Here is a 22,683-nt window from a genome sequence, read left to right on the forward strand (position 1 = left end):
TACACTGAATCATATAGTCACTCATACACTGAATCATATAGTCACTCATACACTGACTCATATACTCACTCATACACTGACTCATATAGTCACTCATACACTGACTCATATAGTCACTCATACACTGACTCATATAGTCACTCATACACTGACTCATATAGTCACTCATACACTGACTCATATACTCACTCATACATTGAATCATATAGACACTTATACACTGACTCATATAGTCACTCATACACTGACTCATATAGTCACTCATACACTGACTCATATAGTCACTCATACACTGAATCATATAGTCACTCATACACTGACTCATATAGTCACTCATACACTGAATCATATAGTCACTCATACACTGACTCATATAGTTACTCATACACTGAATCATATACTCACTCATACATTGAATCATATAGACACTCATACACTGACTCATATAGTCACTCATACACTGACTCATATAGTCACTCATACACTGACTCGTATAGTCACTCATACACTGAATCATATAGTCACTCATACACTGACTCATATAGTCACTCATACACTGACTCATATAGTCACTCATACACTGAATCATATAGACACTCATACACTGACTCATATAGTCACTCATACACTGAATCGTATAGTCACTCATACACTGACTCATATAGTCACTCATACACGGACTCATATAGTCACTCATACACTGATTCATATAGTCACTCATACACTGAATCATATAGTCACTCATACACTGAATCATGTACTCACTCCTAGACTGATTCATATACTCACTCATACACTGAATCATATAGTCACTCATACACTGAATCATGTACTCACTCCTAGACTGATTCATATCCTCACTTAAACATAGATTCATATACTCATTCATACACTGATTCATATACTCACTCATACACTGAATCATATAGTCACTCATACACTGAATCATATAGTCACTCATACACTGAATCATGTACTCACTCCTAGACTGATTCAGATAGTCACTCATACACTGATCATATCCTCATTCATACACTGATTCATAAACTCATTCATACACTGATTCATATTCTCACTCATAAACTGATTCATATAGTCACTCATACACTGAATCATATAGTCACTGATAGACTGATTCATATAGTCACTCATACACTGAATCATATAGTCACTCATAGACTGAATCATATAGTCACTCATACACTGAATCATATAGTCACTCATACACTGAATCATATACTCACTCATACACTGACTCATATAGTCACTCATACACTGACTCATATAGTCACTCATACACTGACTCATATAGTCACTCATACACTGACTCATATAGTCACTCATACACTGAATCATATACTCACTCATACATTGAATCATATCCTCATTCATACACTGATTCATAAACTCATTCATACACTGATTCATATTCTCACTCATAAACTGATTCATATAGTCACTCATACACTGAATCATATAGTCACTGATAGACTGATTCATATAGTCACTCATACACTGAATCATATAGTCACTCATAGACTGAATCATATAGTCACTCATACACTGAATCATATAGTCACTCATACACTGAATCATATACTCACTCATACACTGACTCATATAGTCACTCATACACTGACTCATATAGTCACTCATACACTGACTCATATAGTCACTCATACACTGACTCATATAGTCACTCATACACTGAATCATATACTCACTCATACATTGAATCATATAGACACTTATACACTGACTCATATAGTCACTCATACACTGACTCATATAGTCACTCATACACTGACTCATATAGTCACTCATACACTGAATCATATACTCACTCATACATTGAATCATATCCTCATTCATACACTGATTCATAAACTCATTCATACACTGATTCATATTCTCACTCATAAACTGATTCATATAGTCACTCATACACTGAATCATATAGTCACTCATAGACTGAATCATATAGTCACTCATACACTGAATCATATAGTCACTCATACACTGAATCATATACTCACTCATACACTGACTCATATAGTCACTCATACACTGACTCATATAGTCACTCATACACTGACTCATATAGTCACTCATACACTGACTCATATAGTCACTCATACACTGAATCATATACTCACTCATACATTGAATCATATAGACACTTATACACTGACTCATATAGTCACTCATACACTGACTCATATAGTCACTCATACACTGACTCATATAGTCACTCATACACTGAATCATATAGTCACTCATACACTGACTCATATAGTCACTCATACACTGAATCATATAGTCACTCATACACTGACTCATATAGTCACTCATACACTGAATCATATAGTCACTCATACACTGACTCATATAGTCACTCATACACTGACTCATATAGTCACTCATACACTGAATCATATACTCACTCATACATTGAATCATATAGACACTCATACACTGACTCATATAGTCACTCATACACCTACTCGTATAGTCACTCATACACTGAATCATATAGTCACTCATACACTGACTCATATAGTCACTCATACACTGACTCATATAGTCACTCATACACTGAATCATATAGACACTCATACACTGACTCATATAGTCACTCATACACTGAATCGTATAGTCACTCATACACTGACTCATATAGTCACTCATACACTGACTCATATAGTCACTCATACACTGAATCATATAGACACTCATACACTGAATCGTATAGTCACTCATACACTGAATCATATAGACACTCATACACTGACTCATATAGTCACTCATACACTGAATCGTATAGTCACTCATACACTGACTCATATACTCACTCATACACTGACTCATATAGACACTCATGCACTGAATCATATAGACACTCATACACTGACTCATATACTCACTCATACACTGAATCATATAGTCACTCATACACTGAATCATGTACTCACTCCTAGACTGATTCATATAGTCACTCATACACTGAATCATATAGTCACTCATAGACTGAATCATATAGTCACTCATACACTGAATCATATAGTCACTCATACACTGAATCATATAGTCACTCATACACTGACTCATATAGTCACTCATACACTGACTCATATAGTCACTCATACACTGACTCATATACTCACTCATACACTGAATCATATACTCACTCATATATTCACTGAACAAAAATATAAATGCAACATGCAACAATTTACACGATTTTACTGAGTTACAGGTCATAAGGAGATCAGTGAATTGAAATAGATTCATTAGGTCCTAATCTATGGATTTATGACTGAGAATACAGATATGCATCTGTTGGTCACAGATACCTTTAAAATAAGTAGGGGTGTGGATCAGAACCAGTCAGTATCTGGTGTGGATCAGAACACCAGTCAGTATCTGGTGTGGATCAGAAAACCAGTCAGTATCTGGTGTGGATCAGAAAACCAGTCAGTATCTGGTGTGGATCAGAACCAGTCAGTATCTGGTGTGGATCAGAAAACCAGTCAGTATCTGGTGTGGATCAGAAAACCAGTCAGTATCTGGTGTGGATCAGAACCAGTCAGTATCTGGTGTGGATCAGAAAACCAGTCAGTATCTGGTGTGGATCAGAACCAGTCAGTATCTGGTGTGGATCAGAACCAGTCAGTATCTGGTGTGGATCAGAACACCAGTCAGTATCTGGTGTGGATCAAAACACCAGTCAGTATCTGGTGTGGATCAGAACCAGTCAGTATCTGGTGTGGATCAGAACACCAGTCAGTATCTGGTGTGATCAGAGAACCAGTCAGTATCTGGTGTGGATCAGAAAACCAGTCAGTATCTGGTGTGGATCAGAACCAGTCAGTATCTGGTGTGGATCAGAACCAGTCAGTATCTGGTGTGACCACCATTGGCCTCATGCAGCGCGACACATCTCCTTCACATAGAGTTGATCAGGCTGTTGATTGTGGCCTGTGGAATGTTGTCCCACTCCTCTTCAATGGCTGTGTGAAGTTGCTGGATATTGGCGGGAACTGGAACAAGCTGTCTCATCATGCTGAACTGCAGTCAGGTCAAGACCCTGGTGAAGACGGCGAGGATGCAGATGAGCTTCCCTGAGGCGGTTTCTGACAGTTTGTGCAGACATTCTTTGGTCATCAGCTGTCTGGGTGTCTGGTCTCAGAAGATCCCGCAGGTGAAGAAGCTGGTTGTGGAGGTCCTGGGCCGGCGTGGTTACATGTGGTCTGCGGTTGTGAGGCCGGTTGGACTTACTGCCAAATTCTCAAAAAAGATTTTGGAGCCGGCTTATGGTAGAGAAATGAACATGAAATTCTCTGGCAACAGCTCTGGTGGACATTCCTGAAGTCAGAATGCCAATTTGCACACTCCCTCAAAACTTGAGACATCTGTGGCATTGTGTTGTGTGACAAAAATGCACATTTTAGAGTGGACTTTTATTGTCCCCAGCACAAGGTGCACCTGTGTAATGATCATGCTGTTTAATCGGCTTCTTGATATGCCACACCTGTCAGGTGGATGGATTATCGTGGCAGGGTAGAATTGCTCATTAACAGGGATTTAAACAAATTTGTGCACAAAATTTGAGAACATTTCTGGGATCTTTTATTTCAGCTCATGAAACATGGGACCATCACTTTACATGTTGCGTTTATATTTCGGTTCAGTACACATGCGCACAGTTGAATATACTAAAAGGCTCACAGCTTTACACTTTACTGTTGCTTGTTGCCTGTCTGTATGTCTGTATCTGCATGATGAAGTCTGCATGGGCCCTTTCTCCTGAACTGAACCATTCATACACCCCTGTAGGACCACTAGAAGCTACTCCTCAACAAGGCTAGAACCCTTCTCTGCTCTAGTCTTCCTTGATCCTCACTAGAACCCTTCTCTGCTCTAGTCTTCCTTGATAATCACTAGAACCATTCTCTGCTCTAGTCTTCCTTGATCCTCACTAGAACCCTTCTCTGCTCTAAAACCCTTTAGATCCTTCATAGAATCGTTCTGAGTGAATTATCCTAGTTATGCTTCTTAGAACCTTGAGACTGCACCCTACACCCCTCACTAGAACCCTGCTTCTTAGAACCCTATCCACCTTACTAGAACCCTGCTTCTTAGAACCCTATCCACCTCACTAGAATCCTGCTTCTTAAAACCCTATCCACCTCACTAGAACCCTGCTTCTTAGAACCCTATCCACCTCACTAGAATCCTGCTTCTTAGAACCCTATCCACCTCACTAGAATCCTGTTCTTAGAACCCTATCCACCTCACTAGAATCCTGTTCTTAAAACCCTATCCACCTCACTAGAACCCTGCTTCTTAGAACCCTATCCACCTCACTAGAATCCTGCTTTTAGAACCCTATCCACCTCACTAGAATCCTGTTCTTAGAACCCTATCCACCTCACTAGAATCCTGTTCTTAAAACCCTATCCACCTCACTAGAACCCTGCTTCTTAGAACCCTATCCACCTCACTAGAATCCTGCTTCTTAGAACCCTATCCACCTCACTAGAATCCTGTTCTTAGAACCCTATCCACCTCACTCGAATCCTGTTCTTAGAACCCTATCCACCTCACTAGAATCCTGCTTCTTAGAACCCTATCCACCTCACTAGAATCCTGTTCTTAGAACCCTATCCACCTCACTGGAATCTCATCCAGAATTCTCTGTCGTGTGTCTCTTCCTCTTCTAACCCAGCAACGTAAAGCAGGCCAAGCACAGCGGACGTCATGTTAACGTCACTTTGACCCACAGACAGGCAGCCAGCAACATGAAGCAGCTCTGGCACAGCAGAGCTCAGACACACACCTAGCATGGTGGAGCCGGACTGATTTAACCCTTTGTGTTATTGCCAGAAGGAGCAGAGAGCTCAGCAGGCTGAGTGCTCCATCTCTCCCTGCCTCATTCGCTCCCTCGCAGGGTCTGTCTCCTCTTTCTCTCTCTCTATCTCGCTGTTCTCTTTCTCCTCTCTTTCCCCTTTCCTAACCCTTTCCACCTCACTAGAACAATGCCTCTTAGAACCCTACCCTCTCCTTCTCACTATCCTGCTCCATGACTTACCCTCTCTTTCCCCTTTCCTTCTCCTCTCTTTCCCCTCTCCTTTCCTTCTCCTCTCCTTCTCCTCCTTCCCCTCTCTTTCCCCTCTCCTTCCCCTTTCCTTCTCCTCTCCTTCTCCTCCTTCCCCTCTCCTTCCCCTTTCCTTCTCCTCTCCTTCTCCTCCTTCCCCTCTCTTTCCCCTCTCCTCCTCCTCCCCTTTTTCCTCTCTCCTTCTCCTCTCCGTCTCCTCCTTCCCCTCTCCTCCTCTCCTTCTCATCACCTTCTCCTTCCCCTCTCTTTCCCCTCTCCTCCTCCTCTCCTTCTCCTCTCTTTCCTCTCTACTCTCCTTCTCCTCCTTCCCCTCTCTTTCCCCTCTCCTCCTCCTCTCCTTCTCCTCTTTCCTCTCTCTTTCCCCTCTCCTTCCCCTCTCCTCCTCTCCTTCTTCTCTCCTTCCCCTCTCCTTCTCCTCTCGTTCATCTCTCCTTCTCCTCTTTCCTCTCTCCTTCCCCTCTGCTTCTCCTCTTTCCTCTCCTCCTCTCCTTCTCCTCTTTCCCCTCTCCTTCTCCTCTTTTCACTCTCCTGCTCCCCTCTCCTTCTCCTCTCGTTCCTCTCCTTCTCCATTCTTTCCTGTCTCCTTCTCCTCTTTCCTCTCTCCTTCTCCTCTTTCCCCTCTTCTTCTCCTCTCCTCCTCTTTTCCTCTCTCTTTCTCCTCTCTTTCCTCTCTCCTCCTCTTTCCTCTCTCCTCCTCTCTTTCCTCTCTCCTCCTCCTCTCCTTCTCCTCTTTCCCCTCTCCTTCTCCTCTCCTCCTCTCTTTCCTCTCTCCTCCTCCTCTCCTTCTCCTCTTTCCCCTCTCCTTCTCCTCTCCTTCTCCTCTTTCCTCTCTCCTCCTCCTCTCCTCCTCCTCCTTTCCTCTCTCCTCCTCCTCTCCTTCTCTTCTTTCCTATCTCCTCCTCCTCTCTTTCTCCTCTCTTTCCTCTCTCCTCCTCCTCTCCTTCTCCTCTTTCCTCTCTCCTCCTCCTCTCCTTCTCCTCTTTCCTCTCTCCTCCTCCTCTCCTTCTCCTCTCTTTCCCCTCTCCGTCCCCTCTCACACCATTCTCTTCCATCAGAGGCAAGCTTTTCTTCTAGGGATAAAGGACGGTTTTAGCTGTGGTTCTCAAAGTCTCTAAAGACTCTCCTTCCTCTAGTGGCCATTACCATTAATTTCCTCATTGTGTGTATTTAAACTTGAAATAGTCTGAGATTCACAACCCTACCCCCACTATAGGACATACGACCCCCCCCCACTGTAGGACATACAACCCTAACCCCCCCACTGTAGGACATACGACCCCCCACTATAGGACATACGACCCCCCCCACTGTAGGACATACAACCCCAACCCCCCTACTGTAGGACATACAACCCCCACCCCCACTGTAGGACATACAACCCTAACCCCCCCCTTCCACTGTATAACATAAACCACCCCCCCCCACTGTAGGACATACAACCCCCCTATTGTATCACGTACAACCCTAACCCCCCTACTATTTCACAAACAACCCTAACCCCCCCCTACTGTGTCACATACAACCCTAACCCCCCTACAGTATCACATACAACCCTAACCCCCCCCCCTACCTTATCACATACAACCCTAACCCCCCTACTATTTCACAAACAACCCAAACCCCCCCTCCTACTGTGTCACATACAACCCTAACCCCCCTACAGTATCACATACAACCCTAACCCCCCTCCCCTACAGTATCACATACAACCCTAATCCCCCCTACTGTTCACATACAACCCTAACCCCCCCTACTGTATCACATACAACCCTAACCCCCTCTACTGTATCACATACAACCCTAACCCCCCTCTACTGTATCACATACAACCCTAACCCCCCTCACTGTATTACATACAACCCTAACCCCCCCCTCCACTGTATCACATACAACCCCAACCCCCCTACTGTATCACATACAACCCCAACCCCCCTACTGTATCACATACAACCCCAACCCCCACCTCCACTGTATCACATACAACCCTAATCCCCCCTACTGTTCACATACAACCCTAACCCCCCTACTGTATCACATACAACCCTAACCCCCTCTACAGTATCACATACAACCCTAATCCCCCCTACTGTATCACATACAACCCTAACCCCCCTCCCCTACTGTATCACATACAACCCTAACCCCCCTTACTGTATCACATACAACCCTAACCCCCCTCCACTGTATCACATACAACCCTAACCCCCCTACTGTATCACATACAACCCTAACCCCCCCCTACTGTATCACATACAACCCCAACCCCCCTACTGTATCACATGCAACCCCAACCCCCCTACTGGATCACATACAACCCCAACCCCAACCCCCCTACTGTATCACATACAACCCCAACCCCCCTGCTGTATCACATACAACCCCAACCCCCCTGCTGTATCACATACAACCCCCCCCTACTGTATCACATACAACCCTAACCCCCCTACTGTATCACATACAACCCCAACCCCCCTACTGGATCACATACAACCCCAACCCCAACCCCCCTACTGTATCACATACAACCCCAACCCCCCTACTGTATCACATACAACCCCAACCCCCCTACTGGATCACATACAACCCCAACCCCAACCCCCCTACTGTATCACATACAACCCCAACCCCCCTGCTGTATCACATACAACCCCAACCCCCCTGCTGTATCACATACAACCCCCCCCCCTACTGTATCACATACAACCCTAACCCCCCTACTGTATCACATACAACCCCAACCCCCCTACTGTATCACATACAACCCTAACCCCCTCTACTGTATCACATACAACCCCAACCCCCCTACTGTATCACATACAACCCCCCTCCACTGTATCACATACAACCCCAACCCCCCTACTGTATCACATACAACCCCAACCCCAACCCCCCTACTGTATCACATACAACCCTAACCCCCTCTACTGTATCACATACAACCCTAACCCCCCTCCACTGTATCACATACAACCCCAACCCCCCTATTGTATCACATACAACCCTAACCCCCCCCCCACTGTATCACATACAACCCCAACCCCCCTACTGTATCACATACAACCCTAACCCCCCTCTACTGTATCACATACAACCCTAACCCCCCCTACTGTATCACGTACAACCCAACCCCCCTACTGTATCACATACAACCCCCCCCCTACTGTATCACATACAACCCTAACCCCCCCCCTCCACTGTATCACATACAACCCCAACCCCCCTACTGTATCACATACAACCCTAACCCCCCCCCCCCACTGTATCACATACAACCCCAACCCCCCTACTGTATCACATACAACCCTAACCCCCTCCACTGTATCACATACAACCCTAACCCCCCTACTGTATCACATACAACCCTTACCCCCCCCCCTACTGTATCACATACAACCCTACCCCCCACCACCACTGTATCACATACAACCCTAACACCCCCTCTACTGTATCACATACAACCCTAACCCCCCCCTCCACTGTATCACATACAACCCTACCCCCCTACTGTATCACATACAACCCTAACCCCCCTTACTGTATCACATACAACCCTAAATCCCCCCTCTACTGTATCACATACAACCCTAACACCCCCCTACTGTATCACATACAACCCTAACCCCCCCCTACTGTATCACATACAACCCTAACACCCCCTACTGTATCACATACAACCCTAACCCCCCTACTGTATCACATACAACCCTAACCCCCCTACTGTATCACATACAACCCTAACACCCCCTACTGTATCACATACAACCCTAACCCCCCCCCACCCTACTGTATCACATACAACCCTAACCCCCTACTGTATCACATACAACCCTAACCCCCCCCCACCCTACTGTATCACATACAACCCTAACCCCCCAACCTACTGTATCACATACAACCCTAACCCCCCCACCCTACTGTATCACATACAACCCTAACCCCCCTACTGTATCACATACAACCCTAACCCCCCTACTGTATCACATACAACCCTAACCCCCCCCACCCCTACTGTATCACATACAACCCTAACCCCCCCCTACTGTATCACATACAACCCTAACCCCCCCCACCCTACTGTATCACATACAACCCTAACCCCCCCCACCCTACTGTATCACATACAACCCTAACCCCCCCCCACCCTACTGTATCACATACAACCCTAACCCCCTACTGTATCACATACAACCCTAACCCCCCACCCTACTGTATCACATACAACCCTAACCCCCCCACCCTACTGTATCACATACAACCCTAACCCCCCTCTACTGTATCACATACAACCCTAACCCCCCTCTACTGTATCACATACAACCCTAACCCCCCTACTGTATCACATACAACCCTAACCCCCCTACTGTATCGCATACAACCCTAATCCCCCCCCTACTGTATCACATACAACCCTAACCCCCCTACTGTATCACATACAACCCCAACCCCCCTCCACTGTATCACATACAACCCTAATCCCCCCCCACTGTATCACATACAACCCTAACCCCCCTACTGTATCACATACAACCCTAATCCCCCCTACTGTTTCACATACAACCCTAATCCCCCCCTCCACTGTATCACATACAACCCCTAACACCCCCCCACTGTATCACATACAACCCTAATCCCCCCCCCACTGTATCACATACAACCCTAATCCCCCCTACTGTATCACATACAACCCTAATCCCCCCCCACTGTATCACATACAACCCTAACCCCCCTACTGTATCACATACAACCCTAATCCCCCCCCTACTGTTTCACATACAACCCTAATCCCCCTCCACTGTATCACATACAACCCCTAACACCCCCCCCACTGTATCACATACAACCCTAATCCCCCCTACTGTATCACATACAACCCTAATCCCCCCTACTGTATCACATACAACCCTAATCCCCCCTACTGTATCACATACAACCCCAACCCCCCCCTACTGTATCACATACAACCCTAACCCCCTCCACTGTATCACATACAACCCTAACCCCCCTACTGTATCACATACAACCCTTACCCCCCCCCTACTGTATCACATACAACCCTACCCCCCCCCACCACCACTGTATCACATACAACCCTAACCCCCCCTCCACTGTATCACATACAACCCTACCCCCCCCCCCTACTGTATCACATACAACCCTAACCCCCCCTTACTGTATCACATACAACCCTAAATCCCCCTCTACTGTATCACATACAACCCTAACACCCCCTACTGTATCACATACAACCCTAACCCCCCTACTGTATCACATACAACCCTAACACCCCCTACTGTATCACATACAACCCTAACCCCCCTACTGTATCACATACAACCCTAACCCCCCTACTGTATCACATACAACCCTAACACCCCCCTACTGTATCACATACAACCCTAACCCCCCACCCTACTGTATCACATACAACCCTAACCCCCCTACTGTATCACATACAACCCTAACCCCCCCCCACCCTACTGTATCACATACAACCCTAACCCCCCACCCTACTGTATCACATACAACCCTAACCCCCCCACCCTACTGTATCACATACAACCCTAACCCCCCTACTGTATCACATACAACCCTAACCCCCCTACTGTATCACATACAACCCTAACCCCCCCCACCCCTACTGTATCACATACAACCCTAACCCCCCCCTACTGTATCACATACAACCCTAACCCCCCACCCTACTGTATCACATACAACCCTAACCCCCCCCCACCCTACTGTATCACATACAACCCTAACCCCCCCACCCTACTGTATCACATACAACCCTAACCCCCCTACTGTATCACATACAACCCTAACCCCCCCCACCCTACTGTATCACATACAACCCTAACCCCCCCACCCTACTGTATCACATACAACCCTAACCCCCCTCTACTGTATCACATACAACCCTAACCCCCCTCTACTGTATCACATACAACCCTAACCCCCCTACTGTATCACATACAACCCTAACCCCCCTACTGTATCGCATACAACCCTAATCCCCCCTACTGTATCACATACAACCCTAACCCCCCTACTGTATCACATACAACCCCAACCCCCCTCCACTGTATCACATACAACCCTAATCCCCCCCCCCACTGTATCACATACAACCCTAACCCCCCTACTGTATCACATACAACCCTAATCCCCCCCCTACTGTTTCACATACAACCCTAATCCCCCCTCCACTGTATCACATACAACCCCTAACACCCCCCCACTGTATCACATACAACCCTAATCCCCCCCTCCACTGTATCACATACAACCCCTAACCCCCCCCCACCCTACTGTATCACATACAACCCTAATCCCCCCCCCCCACTGTATCACATACAACCCTAATCCCCCCCTACTGTATCACATACAACCCTAATCCCCCCCCACTGTATCACATACAACCCTAACCCCCCTACTGTATCACATACAACCCTAATCCCCCCTACTGTTTCACATACAACCCTAATCCCCCCCTCCACTGTATCACATACAACCCCTAACACCCCCCCACTGTATCACATACAACCCTAATCCCCCCTACTGTATCACATACAACCCTAATCCCCCCCCTACTGTATCACATACAACCCTAATCCCCCCTACTGTATCACATACAACCCTAACCCCCCCCTACTGTATCACATACAACCCTAACACCCCCCTACTGTATCACATACAACCCTAACACCCCCCTCCTTATCCTGCATGGAAGTTCTAGTCTGAGGTCTCTTAAAAGGTTTTATTATGTGTGTGTGTGTGTGTGTGTGTGTGTGTGTGTGTGTGTGTGTGTGTGTGTGTGTGACTCTTCTATGAAGGCCTGTGTGTGTGATGATGTGAAAAAGGCAGAACACTGACGGTTAAGGATGTCTCTCCCACCCACCCCCCTCCCTCGTCCTCTTCACAGCGGATTCACTATAGAGCTGGCTTCCGCTCTCACTGTTGTGTTGGCTTCCAATATCGGAATCCCTGTCAGTACCACACACTGCAAGGTATGACTGAGACAGGTGGACGGTCTCCCAGCCACACCTCACCCTTACACTCACATGGCATGTTGTGGTGTGGTGTGTTTGTGCCCACAGGTGTGTTGTTTGCTGAAAGCCTCAGAAGGCTGGGCTGCCTCATTCCCCAAAATGCAACCCTCCAACTCCTCCTTTACCTGTCTCACTTCTCGTCTCTGTGTTTTTGTACCCCTCCATCTATTTTGCTCTCTCTCTCTCTCTCTCTCTCTCTCTCTCTCTCTGTCTCTCTCTCTCTCTCTGTCTCTCTGTCTGTCTCTCTCTCTCTCTCTGTCTCTCTCTCTCTCTGTCTCTCTGTCTCTGTGTCTCTCTCTCTCTCTGTCTCTCTCTCTGTCTGTCTGTCTCTCTCTCTCTCTCTCTCTCCCTCTATTCCATCTCTTCACAGTGGGTTTTGCGTTGAAGTAATGAGTGCTCTGTCAGTGCTTATTGCCTCTAATGTGGGCATCCCAATAAGCTCCACCCACTGCAAGGTATTGGCGTACTGGTTGGTCAGTGAAGCCGCGTAGCTCCTCCCATCAGCTTCACTAGACTGAATCTGAGCCAATCATAACTCTCTGAGTTGCAGCTTTGACCCGTTGTGCACTTTTCCTCCGCTGGTGATTGGTCTCAGTTTTACCATTTCACACGATACTTAGCAGACGTAGTGAATATATTTATTATATGTTATATAGGTAGCAGAGTTCAAATGGGTATATCAAATCAAATTTATTTATATAGCCCTTCGTACATCAGCTGATATCTCAAAGTGCTGTACAGAAACCCAGCCTAAAACCCCAAACAGCAAGCAATGCAGGTGTATAGCAACCCTGACTGGTATTGACATGGCCAAATTAGCCTACGGTCTCTGAACATGATTGTGTAGCTCAATGGGATTGTGTAAGTAATGACGTGAGGTATTTAATGAAATACACCATTAGTCACTGCACTTCAGTTATCTGTTATTCAGTGGTTGACTCATCCGCGTCCTAAATCACACCCTTATCCACCTTTTATAGGGCACTACCTTTGACCAATGCCCACAGGGTCCGGGCCAAACTAGTGCACTATATACGGAATAGGGTGCCATGTGGGACTCATTCTCAGTTATAGTGTCCAGTCACGATACAGACACATTGAGGAAAGACAATCATGTGGAGCAGCACCCTCTAGATCTCTGACCCTCTAGATCTCTGACCCTCTAGGACTCTGACCCTCTAGGACTCTGGCCCTCTAGGACTCTGGCCCTCTAGGACTCTGACCCTCTAGATCTCTGGCCCTCTAGATCTCTGGCCCTCTAGGACTCTGACCCTCTAGGACTCTGGCCCTCTAGATCTCTGGCCCTCTAGATCTCTGGCCCTCTAGGACTCTGACCCTCTAGGACTCTGGCCCTCTAGATCTCTGGCCCTCTAGATCTCTGGCCCTCTAGGACTCTGACCCTCTAGGACTCTGACCCTCTAGAACTCTGACCCTCTAGATCTCTGACCCTCTAGGACTCTGACCCTCTAGGACTCTGACCCTCTAGAACTCTGACCCTCTAGATCTCTGACCCTCTAGGACTCTGACCCTCTAGGACTCTGACCCTCTAGAACTCTGACCCTCTAGATCTCTGACCCTCTAGGACTCTGACCCTCTAGGACTCTGGCCCTCTAGGACTCTGACCTTATAGGACTCTGACACTAGAGCTCTGACGCTCTAGGACTCTGACCCTATAGATCTCTGACCCTCTAGATCTCTGACCCTCTAAATCTCTGACCCTCTAAATCTCTGACCCTCTAGATCTCTGACCCTCTAGATCTCTGACCCTCTAGGACTCTGACCCTCTAGGACTCTGACCCTCTAGATCTCTGACCCTCTAAATCTCTGACCCTCTAAATCTCTGACCCTCTAGGACTCTGACCTTCTAGGACTCTGACACTCTAGAACTCCGACCCTCTAGGACTCTGACCTTCTAGGACTCTGACACTAGAGCTTGGACCCTCTAGGACTCTGACCCTCTAGAACTCTGACCCTCTAGATCTCTGACCCTCTAGGACTCTGACCCTCTAGATCTCTGACCCTCTAAATATCTGACCCTCTAAATCTCTGACCCTCTAGGACTCTGACCTTCTAGGACTCTGACACTCTAGAACTCCGACCCTCTAGGACTCTGACCTTCTAGGACTCTGACACTCTAGAGCTTGGACCCTCTAGGACTCTGACCCTCTAGAACTCTGACCCTCTAGATCTCTGACCCTCTAGGACTCTGACCCTCTAGGACTCTGACCCTCTAAATCTCTGACCCTCTAGATCTCTGACCCTCTAGAGCTCTGACCCTCTAGGAATCTGACCCTCTAGGACTCTGACCCTCTAGATCTCTGACCCTCTAGATCTGACCCTCTAGGACTCTGGCCCTCTAGGACTCTGACCCTCTAGGACTCTGGCCCTCTCGGACTCTGGCCCTCTCGGACTCTGGCCCTCTAGGACTCTGACCTTCTAGGACTCTGACCCTCTAGGACTCTAACCCTCTAGGACTCTGACCCTCTAGAACTCTGACCCTCTATGACTCTGACCCTCTAGGACTCTGACCCTCTAGGACTCTGACCTTCTAGGACTCTGACACTAGAGCTCTGACCCTCTAGGACTCTGACCCTCTAGATCTCTGACCCTCTAGGACTCTGACCCTCTAAATCTCTGACCCTCTAGATCTCTGACCCTCTAGATCTCTGACCCTCTAGATCTCTGACCCTCTAGAGCTCTGACCCTCTAGGACTCTGACCCTCTAGAACTCTGACACTCTAATCTCTGACCCTCTAGGACTCTGACCCTCTAGGACTCTGACCCTCTAGGACTCTGACCCTCTAGAACTCTGACCCTCTAGAACTCTGACCCTCTAGGACTCTGACCTTTTAGGACTCTGACCTTTTAGGACTCTGACCCTCTAGGACTCTGACCCTCTAGATCTCTGACCCTCTAGGACTCTGACCCTCTAGGACTCTGACCCTCTAGGACTCTGGCCCTCTAGAACTCTGACCCTCTAGGACTCTGGCCCTCTAGATCTCTGGCCCTCTAGATCTCTGGCCCTCTAGGACTCTGACCCTCTAGGACTCTGACCCTCTAGATCTCTGACCCTCTAGGACTCTGACCCTCTAGGACTCTGACCCTCTAGGACTCTGACCCTCTAGGACTCTGACCCTCTAGATCTGACCCTCTAGGACTCTGGCCCTCTAGGACTCTGACCCTCTAGGACTCTGGCCCTCTCGGACTCTGGCCCTCTCGGACTCCTGGCCCTCTAGGACTCTGACCTTCTAGGACTCTGACCCTCTAGGACTCTAACCCTCTAGGACTCTGACCCTCTAGAACTCTGACCCTCTATGACTCTGACCCTCTAGGACTCTGACCCTCTAGGACTCTGACCTTCTAGGACTCTGACACTCTAGGACTCTGACCTTCTAGGACTCTGACACTCTAGAGTTCTGACCCTCTAGATCTCTGACCCTCTAGATCTCTGGCCCTCTAGGACTCTGACCCTCTAGATCTCTGACCCTCTAGATCTCTGACCCTCTAGATCTCTGGCCCTCTAGGACTCTGACCCTCTAGATCTCTGACCCTCTAGGACTCTGACCCTCTAGATCTCTGACCCTCTAGATCTCTGACCCTCTAGATCTCTGGCCCTCTAGATCTATGGCCCTCTAGATCTCTGACCCTCTAGGACTCTGACCCTCTAGGACTCTGACTCAACTGCTTCATTCAACATTTCAGCAGAAGGCTTGGTCAGTGTTCTCCTTTTGATACATTCAAGCTTCTATTTAACATTTTAAAGTTTAACTTTATTTGCCTTGTATTAAATACAGTCATCTGCTGGGGGAAAATGCACAAGAAACAAAACTGACTTTTTCAATCGATTTCAAAATGGCTCAAATTTCCCTAAAATCAACCTGACCTGATGCAAACCATCTCTCTTGATTTCTCACCTCCTCCACTTCCTTGGTAGGACTACCTTTTTAACATGCTAATAGCTAGCTATGTCTGCTGTATGATTTCTGATTGATTGTGTCCTTATTGTCCCTGCAGTGTGGTGATTGTTTGATTTATTAATTTGTTGTGTGATGTGTCAAGGGGCTGAGATCAGGGTCGTTAGGGCATTCATTAGGGCATTCATTAGAGCATTCACGAGGACATACATTAGAGCATTCATTGGGGTATTCATTAGAGCCTTCATTGGGGCATTCATTGGAGCATTCGTTAGATCGTTCATTAGAGCATTCATTATGGCGTTCATTAGAGCATTCATTGGAGCGTCCATTAGGGCATTCATTAGAGCATTCGTCAGGGTTTTCATTAGAGCATTCATTATGGTATTCATTAGAGCATACATTAGGACATTCATTAGGGCATTCATTCGAGCATTCATTAGGGCATTCATTAGAGCATGCCGTAGCAACAACAACAAAAGGTTTTTTCTTGTAACGGAAGATGAAACTTTTAGTCTGTTGTCATCCGTTTGGTGCCAAATGAACAGGACCCTGGTGACACACCTCAAGTCCACTGTAGAGTGTGTTTGGGTACAGGGTTTAGGGGTCCATTCAGGTTGAACCCAGTTTATTAACCAGATATTCCCTACTCAGTTTACTAATATATCCCCGAGTGGACCCCCTCAACCCTGGCTGGTGTGTGAAAAGTAGTGATGGTGATCATGAGCTCCGTTCAAACGGCATCAAACAAGGGGCGCGTTCCAGGCTGACAACATTGCAGTCGCCTGTCAGAGCTCACACAGCGCCTAGATGGGCGTTTTAACATATCAGCTAACCCACATCGGAATGATATAGCAATCGGAACAGCAATCAAACAGTTGAGGATATTGCACGCAGCCCATTGGTTGATGTGTTCAACGCGACTGTAATATGATATGTCTGGAACGTGTCCATTTCATCTTGGTTACTCACTGGCAGCGTTTACACAGGCAGCCTAATTTCTGATATTCTTTTCACTAATTGGATTTTTGACCAATCAGATCAGCTCTTTGCCAATACTTGGGCAACAGATCAGAATTGTGCTGCCTGTGTAAACGCAGCCACAGATAATGTCTGTGTCAGAGTGGTCTGGAAACATTGGCAGTCCATCCTGACCCAGCCCAAATTTAGATGCTGCTATCTTCACCACAGGGGTGCTAGCTCGGGTTACACTGGCCGTATATGAGCAGTCCGCTCAGAGATACAGACAGAGAGAGATACAGACAGAGAGAGATACAGACAGAGAGAGATACAGACAGAGAGATACAGACAGAGAGAGATACAGACAGAGAGATACAGACAGAGAGAGATACAGACAGAGAGAGATACAGACAGAGAGTGACAGAGAGAGAGATACAGACAAAGAGAGAGATACAGACAGAGAGAGATACAGACAGAGAGAGAGACAGACAGAGACAGACAGAGAGAGAGAGAGATACAGACAGAGAGAGAGACAGACAGAGAGAGAGACAGACAGACATGTTGTTCTATTGTTAGCTTGATCTATTAAATATTTGATGAAGACAAGGTGAGTAAATATGTTAGATTATATATGTGTTCTTGTGGAAGCCTGAATTTAGCAGAAGTATAGACTAAAGGAAACATACACACATAAATTGACATTTATTGATTTGGGTGAATTCTAGTTGGGTGTATTCCATTTTAGGAGGGGTGAAATATAAAACAAAAACTGCAAAGTTCAGACTTCAACTAACTGATTTGAAGAAACCTACTAATAGAAGTGTTCAAATCAGCTGGCACTACTAACCTAGGAGCTTTACAGTCTGTGGTCTGTCACCAACCAACCCTAGTCCTGCTGGGCTCACAGCAGGCTTTTGTTCTATCCCTGCACTAAACCACCTGACTCTCAGGTCAGGTCTTGAGCAGTAACTTGTGGCAACATCTGCTCACCCTTCTCCAGGACCAGGTTTGGTGTACCAGGACTACTAGTTGAACTGATAGAAATGTAACCCAGGTTTGTCCTGCTGTTGATTTGGTTCCTGTTTTGTGTTCTTCTCCTCTTGTGCATTGCCGTGACGACCAGGTGGGCTCGGTGGTAGCGGTTGGCTGGATCCGCTCCAAGAAGGCGGTTGATTGGCGGTTGTTCCGTAACATCTTCCTGGCGTGGTTCGTCACGGTGCCGGTGGCGGGGCTGTTCAGCGCGCGGTCATGGCTCTGTTCGTCTACGGCATCCTCCCTTACGTCTGAGGAAGAGAGGAGAGAGGGAGGAAAGAGGAGAGAGGAAGGAGAGAGGGAGGAAAGAGGAGAGAGGAAGGAGAGAGGGAGGAAATAGGAGAGAGGAAGGAGAGAGGGAGGAAGAGGAGAGAGGGAAGGGGAGAGGGAGGAAGAGGAGAGAGGGAGGCCTCAAGGAGATGGAGAGTGGGGGGAGATAAAAGTGAGGGGTAAAGAACGAGGGAATGAAGAGTGGGCCTCAATGTTAAGAATGGGGCTAGGGGGAGAGGAGAGGGGTGGAATGGTTAATTACACTGTGTCTGGAGAAGAGGGTTAGATCACATGCTGCCTGGGTTCTAGTCCTGAAGAAGGTTAGATTACATGCTGCCTGGGTTCTAGTCCTGAAGAAGGTTAGATCACATGCTGCCTGGGTTCTAGTCCTGAAGAAGGTTAGATTACATGCTGCCTGGGTTCTAGTCCTGAAGAAGGTTAGATTACATGCTGCCTGGGTTCTAGTCCTGAAGAAGGTTAGATTACATGCTGCCTGGGTTCTAGTCCTGAAGAAGGTTAGATTACATGCTGCCTGGGTTCTAGTCCTGAAGAAGGTTAGATTACATTCTGCCTGGGTTCTAGTCCTGAAGAAGGTTAGATTACATGCTGCCTGGGTTCTAGTCCAGAGACTCGTTGACTTCCTATACTGTGTTTTATTTTTGTTATTTTTGCATTAAAAAAAACGAATGGTGTTTAACTAAGATGTTAAATCTTACAGAGCAACCTGCTGTACAGACGTCCATAATACAGACGTACAGGGCCTTCAGAGAGTATTCAGACCCCTTGACTTGTTCCACATTTGGTTGTGTTACAGCCTGAATTCAACATGGATTTCACTGATCTACACAATTTGGCAAAATTCCAAAGTTGAAAACATATTTTTAGAAATGTTGGCTATTTTATTGAAAATGAAATACAGAATTGTCTCTTTTTTATATTAGTATTCACACCCCTAAGTCAATACTTTGTAGAAGCACCTCTGGGTGAGTCTCTAAGAGCTGAATTGATCATTGCCAGACAACCATTTTCACGTCTTGCTATAAATGTTCAAGTAGATTTAAGTTCAAACTGTAACTCGGCCACTCAGGAACATTTACTGTCTTCTTGGTGAGCAACTGTCTTCCTCTCTGGCAACTGAGTTCGGAAGAAGGACACCTGTATATTTGTAGTGACTGGGTGTATTGATACACCGGTAGTGTAATGAATAACTTCACCACGATCGAAGGGCTACCCAATGTCTGTTTTTTACATTTTTACACCATCTACCAATAGGTGACCTTCTTTGCAAAGCATTGGAAAACCTCCCTGGTCTTTGTGGTTGAATCTGTGTTTTAAAATTCACTGCACGACTGAGGGACCTGACAGATAATTGTATGTGTGGGGTACAGAGATGAATAGCCATTAAAAAATATTGTTAAACACTATTTTTACACACAGAGTGAATCCATGCAACATATTATGCAAATATTTACTCCCGAACTCATTTAGACTTGCCGTAACAAAGGGGTTTGAACACTTATTGACTCGAGACATTTCAGTTTTTAATTTTTAATTACTGTGTAAAAAAAAATGTATCTAAAAACATTATTCCACTTTGACATTATGGGGTATTGTGATGTCATGATGGGGTATTGTGATGTCATGATGGGGTATTGTGTGTAGAGGCCAGTGATACAGAACCTCAATTGAATTCATTTTTAAAATCAGGCTGTAACAACAACAACATGTGGAGAAAGTCAAGGGGTGTGAATACTTTAAAGGCATCGTACATATATCAGAGACTAATATTACAGACATATATATTACAGATTGACATATTATAGACATACACATTAAGCCCTTTCGCACGGGACTGGTATTACTATAGACCGTCGGTTATGTAATTATCACCCCAACATGTCAGGGACGATTCGGACACGATTAGTTTTACCCCCCCCCCCCCAAAAGAATCACTCATTCACAATGTACCGTTCTGACGGAAGTGCCTGCTTGCACTTCTAGGAGTGAAGATATTTCAAATGTCTAGGGACCGTCTAATATTGACCTAATGGCCTTCAGTTCACATGTCTAGGGACAGTCTAATATTGACCTAATGACCTTCAGTTCACATGTCTAGGGACAGTCTAATATTGACCTAATGACCTTCAGTTCACATGTCTAGGGACAGTCTAATAGTGACCTAAGGACCTTCAGTTCACATGTCTAGGGACAGTCTAATATTGACCTAATGACCTTCAGTTCACATGTCTAGGGACAGTCTAATATTGACCTAATGACCTTCAGTTCACATGTCTAGGGACAGTCTAATAGTGACCTAAGGACCTTCAGTTCACATGTCTAGGGACAGTCTAATATTGACCTAATGACCTTCAGTTCACATGTCTAGGGACAGTCTAATAGTGACCTAATGACCTTCAGTTTGGATCCATATCAATAAGAACCATGAAGTGTAACGTAGAGGTTTAATGGTCGGATTTAATTTCTCAATTAATTTGACATTATCGGTCACTTGTGAATGAGGTATAAAAATAATGCAAAAATATTACAGGGGCAGTTTGGTAAAACTAATCCGTCTCGAAATCGTCCACTGGAAAACGGACCTGCTGGGGTGATAATTACATAGCCAACGTTCTATAGTAATACCAGTCCCCTGTGAATAGGGCTCTACTGTATGCTAAGACACTGTAGTGTTTTACACGGTGATATAAATATGTAAAAAGACGAAACGCAGTCCTCAGTAGTAGACCATGACACACACACAGATAGACACACAAACACTGAACGTAACAGAATCATTTGCACAACATCTATGCGAAATGCCTAAAGTTGTACGTGAATATATATTTCATTGCGTTAATAGTTGCGGCCTGCGCTAGGAGGCAGCAGCGTAGTCGGTTAAGTAGCTTAATGTCCAAAAGAAATGTTTTACATAATGTTTGAGTGGGATTTTGTTGTACTGCAGCTTTGCTTTAAAACAGAAGATGTGTGCTTGGCTGGTCAACCAAACCCCCCCCCCCCCCTGCCCCTTCATAGTTACCTATGACCCTTTGTAGTGACCATTTCATAGTTATCGCCCTAACATGCTAGCTAGATAGCCTGGAAGAACAGGTTGGAACACACAGGGTTTTGTTGCCGCGGCAATCTTCAAATCCTCCCAGGGGTGGTGGGACTGCTTTCATTTTAAATTTACATATATATATATTTTTCTTTTTAGATGTTACCATAGAAACCAGTTCCCAGTTAGATGATGTCTAAATTTTAACTGTGTTCCTGTACATTTTAAAGATGAAAGCCTATTTTAAAAGATGAAATACCCTATTTTAAAGATGAAATACCCTAT

At 46.0% G+C, this 22,683-nt stretch overlaps 1 pseudogene; it reads left to right on the forward strand.

Annotated features, from left to right (window-relative positions):
- Nucleotides 1-19,416, forward strand: part of LOC135506075 (sodium-dependent phosphate transporter 2-like) — a 41,289-nt pseudogene extending 21,873 nt beyond the window's left edge.
- Nucleotides 19,417-22,683: the final 3,267 nt, after the last annotated feature.

Source organism: Oncorhynchus masou, chromosome 1, assembly GCF_036934945.1.
Source record: "Oncorhynchus masou masou isolate Uvic2021 chromosome 1, UVic_Omas_1.1, whole genome shotgun sequence".
NCBI lineage: Eukaryota > Metazoa > Chordata > Actinopteri > Salmoniformes > Salmonidae > Oncorhynchus > Oncorhynchus masou.